The following is a 4,846-nucleotide window of genomic DNA, read 5'->3' on the forward strand; positions in this document are numbered from 1 at the left end:
ACTGAGATTTTGTTAGTCACGTGACTAAACCCTTCTGGAAAACATGAACATGTGGATTCATTTTCATCTTGGCAAATCTGTGCTGTGTTTCCGCTGAGCAAATTCCTGCCTTCTTCCCTTCATCTTGTCAAATTGTAAAAGAATCTGTCTTGTAATGGAGAAGAACAAATGTCGTAAGGGAAAAGCAGAAATGGCAGCTGTCAGAGACATGTATGAAGGACTAAATGTTAGAAGCATGACTGAAATGGAACAAAGGAGACACAGAAACATCCAGCTGAACGAACATCCAGATGTTCTCTTCAGGGTTTATAGACGAGACCGTCTGCATGTTCTGCTCTTCAGACCCACTGATGGCCTCCGGTGGATGAGACTGTTCAGAGATGGACAGCAAAACGTCTTCGCTCAGTGGAGTATCAGACATGTTCACCAGCAGATTCGGGATGTGATCAATGTCTCTGGAAGTCTGGAGGATTTGCAAAGATTCTGTGACAGGTTTCCAGATCAGCTCGAGGAGTTTCATGACAACGTTGAAGAAATTGAAGATCTGAGAGCAAGAATACAAGACCTTGAATTAGAAAACAGAAGACTTAGAAAAGACAACAATAAAGGGCTGCCAAAGATATGAGGTAAACAAAACAAAACAAACAAAACAAAATAAATACAAGTTTTTATTTAAAAAAAAGAAAGTGCATGTTGTGTGTAGTTTTGTGAATAAGCGGAGACTGGAGTTTGTTGGCACTGTTTCATTTCTGATACGATCCGCGGATCGGGTGAGTCAAGTAATAATAAAAAATAGCATTGGATGAGAGATAAATCATTGATGTGTTGATTTGAATGAAAACATGGAACTCGCATTTCAGGTAAAACGCAACGAACGTGCGCGTGACTATTTTACTTTCATTTTCAACAACAACAAATACAACAACAACGTAGTGGTAGACTAGGATATATCTCTTCAGGGAAAACAATCAAGGAAAACATAATCCTATATTTGAAACCTTCCGCTCATGCTAGCATGACTAAACTTAGTGTAGATTTATTTACTAGTTGCCATATCAACACTATAGCCTAGAGAGAGAAAAAAATTGCGCCAAATTAAAAAAAATCTTTGGAAGATATCACTGAACATTTATTTAGCGTTTATATAACAGTTGAGATAGTACTTTAATGCTGATCTAACCAGCAGAAGACACTAGTCGGGTTTAAATCCCAGTTGCGCAGGCGGGGCATGTTGTCACACTGCGTTACAATGAGCCCCAAGAACTATGCTATTCTATTCTACACTTTTATGAATTCTATTGAGAAACCATTAGAAAAGATAAATAAAGACTGAGAGTCAATGTTGTGTTTGTTGTCAAACTCAAAAATTACTTTATTTTGAATTATTAAAATTGCCATTAGGCAAATTTTATATGAAAAAAGTTTATGTAGGCTATTTTATTGAGAAAATATTTTAGTTTGTCTTTATATATTTTTTTTACTAGATCAGGTAACATTTTAATCTGTCATATGGTTATGTTACAATATACCCCACCTATGGGTCATGTTGTCACATTTCACTTATTACCTTCTTTCAGGGTAAATCAAGACAAAAGTATAAACCTGTATTAATGAAACAGAACCACATATTTGTACTAGACGTGTGAAATTAATGTGGGGTAAAAAAATACTCCTAAAACCCTAAGTGAATTTACACAAACTGAGAAAGTCCAAAAGTGTCAGGTTGTGCCGCTCTCTCCTTCCTCCTAGAGGTTATTATATAAAACACAAAGGAACATACTTGAAACATAACTTGACAGCTTTAACAAAATATTCCATAATTTGGTCAAATTTTTGCACGTTCAACTGAGTTCACGTCAACGGAAGCAACAATGGGCTTCATTTTATTAATCATCAGATATTTTGAAGATCAAAGATATCAGCACTGTAATAATCTGGCAGCGGCTATTTGCACAAAAAAAATAAAAAACCAATAAATTCTATTTACACTGAGAGAAAATAGTGATAGATTGATCCGTGCATCTCTAGTAACGGCATAGAGGGGGGAGGGATGGTTTATTAATTTAAACCAATAAATAAATTGTCATAATAGTCATAAAAATAGTCAATCAGACAAATGTGAGTTAAGTGTAGCACAGTTTTCTGTTTGTTGCTTCCCTTTTAAAAGTCTTCAAACAGTCTTTTAACGCGCGAGTAACCGGCCACATTAGCCAGATCTACAGTAAATATGCATTAACAAAGATGAAGTTAAACCAAACGCTCCTTCAAGAACACTAATACTAAAACAAAGAGTTCAGTCCTATATAACACGAGTAAACGTGTGCATGTGAAAGCTGTAATTCATCATCTATGGTTCTATTCACATGCATATTTTCATGCATGTTTACTCTTTAATGATAGACATAAAATAATACATATAATAGCAGTTGATTAGTTTGAGCTTCATCTTCCACACAGAGAGCTTGTTAAGACGAATGCTTGACGAGTCCTGCATCATTTCAGTGTTTCTCTGAAGGATCGAAGGGTTTTCAATATCAGCCTGTGTTTTACTTTAAGAAAGCAAGCATACATTGGTGTTGTTTTCTTGTCTTTTGAAGGAGTGTATTCTGGAACGGGCCGGCCTACGAACTCCTCGTGAGTCTTGAAGCTGATTTCTGTCTGATGAAACTGCAAACTGTCTTCAGTAAAATAAATCTTCAATTTATTATAATTCTGACTCTTGTCTTAAATTGACTGCACTTCTGCTCCTGGTCTTCATTAATCATATCTGGTCCTTGTCTTTAACTCTAAATTCCCTAACACTTTGTTTTATATTTCATTTCATAATCATTTATAATCATTAATCATTTATGTAGCTGTCATTAGATTTATAATTTATTCATATTATTATTATTATTATTATTCGATTTACATAATTTGTTCATTTAGCCATTTAATCATTTTATTATAATTAATTTGTCATTTTATGTTTTTTATTGGCAGCTGATATTTGCACTAAGTGAAAATAGCACATTTTCTCAGCGATAAATGCTATTTACACAGTGTAAAAACAACATTATTTTCTTTGCAATAAGTATAAATAGTTATTAGATGCTTAAAAAGTGGCAGATAGTTGCACCTCAGTGTTATTGTACATTAAACGGTATGCAATAATAACATAGTGTGCAAATGATTACATTTATTAAAATTATTAAATGGATGCCACTTTGTTGGGACAATAAAGCCCCCCTACACTGATAAACACTTTATTATTAAACAGACGTTAGACACTTTATTTCCACTTTTCGAATATTCTTAATTTTTATTGAAAATAAATGCCTTTCCGATCTGATATGTGATGGAAAAGGGATTTAAACAAGAGTCGATTTGCATTAAAACTTTCTGCCACACATCTTCCATTTTGTCTGGGCCAATCAGACGTCATTTGGCCATTACATCATCATATTTGCCATGAGTGTGACTTTATTGTTCATTTGTTTATCAACAAGCTTGTATAACATGGTGATATTGAAATTTTAGTTTTGTTTCAAATCTACATTTGTAGTGATATTCTCATTTTCTAATAAAGATTTTCATTTTTTTTAACGACATCATGATCATGCACTCTTCATTTACTCTAGACGACAACACTGTATTCTGGTCAAAGTATATTAGTGGAAATGGGTTGGGTTGTTCAGGAAGTAATCCAACAATGAGTTCCTGTGATTGCTTTTTTTGTTTGTTTTTGTGACCAGCATGACTTTGTGGCCACATTTGTTCCTTTCACACAATAGATAATACTGTAAAAAGTGTTCAGTTCACTTGTACTTAAAAACAATTAGCAAACACGTTGCCTTCAAATGATTATGTAAATCAATAAGTTATGTGAACTTGTCACAGTGTCTGGTTGGTGTTCGCTGGGTGTCCACTAGAGGTCTCTTCCCGTCACCACCTCATCAGGAACTGCATTTCCCATCATCCTTACTGTTCATTGCACTCACTGTTCCCACTCACACTGTTTGTATTTGCCTATTTATACCCTGTCTGTTTCATTCTCTATCATGAAATCCTTGTTTAATGTAAACTGCACTTCGGAGACCTGTTCCTGTTTGTTTCTTGTTTTGGACGGCCTTTGTATGGATGTTGAACCTTTGCCTGGATGTTTTACGATTACGGATCACCATTAAAACTGCGCTTGGATCCTGTTTGTGTGCGTGTCGTGACAGAACTTGACAATTCCACATTTCTGAAGTTTATTTACTTCATAATTTTAAGGCAACAGGTTTACTCAATTTTTTGAAGTTACAGGATGGATGTAAAGTCACATGAAATAACCAGAAAGAAAGTGATGTGTAAATATAAGGGATGTAAGATGAGAAAGAGGACTTAGACTTACTTAGAAAACTTTAATGTCCCAGAGAGGCAATTTGTTGTACAGTACAGGAATATTGACACATAATCCACAACACAAACATTATCCACATACACAATGTCATAAATAAATGAATAAAACTACTTCACATATATTCTCCAGTCATACCCCTCCACACCGTATTTGATTGGGTTATTGCCATGAGATAGCCAGATATAGTTGTGCAGGTCTACCTGTTGATTTCCAATGATTTTTCCACAGGTTTTAACAATCTTCCCCAATTTGTTCCTGTTGGAGATTTATGAATGTCCATACCAGCATTCAATACAGTAGCAGAGAATACTCTCAATAAAAGACTTTAAAAAAGAGTCAAAATTTTGTTGTCAACATTAAAATAACAACGTTGTTGGCCCTTTATAAAAACGGCATGATCCCAGGATCATTTATGGTCAATGATAAGACCCAGATACTTGTCCTCCGTCACCATCTCTCTCT

At 34.8% G+C, this 4,846-nt stretch overlaps 1 long non-coding RNA gene across 1 annotated transcript; it reads left to right on the plus strand.

The window, feature by feature from the left end:
• Positions 1 to 308: 308 nt before the first annotated feature.
• On the plus strand, positions 309 to 3,585 carry LOC143700885 (uncharacterized). Its single transcript, XR_013189663.1, has 2 exons — positions 309 to 626; positions 2,598 to 3,585. It is a non-coding gene; the product is annotated as an uncharacterized LOC143700885 (long non-coding RNA).
• The last annotated feature ends 1,261 nt before the right edge of the window (positions 3,586 to 4,846 follow it).

The sequence above is a fragment of the Siphateles boraxobius genome, unplaced genomic scaffold (genome assembly GCF_051911475.1).
Source record: "Siphateles boraxobius isolate OS27281-9 unplaced genomic scaffold, OSU_SipBor_1 32, whole genome shotgun sequence".
In the NCBI taxonomy this organism is placed as follows: Eukaryota; Metazoa; Chordata; class Actinopteri; order Cypriniformes; family Leuciscidae; genus Siphateles; species Siphateles boraxobius.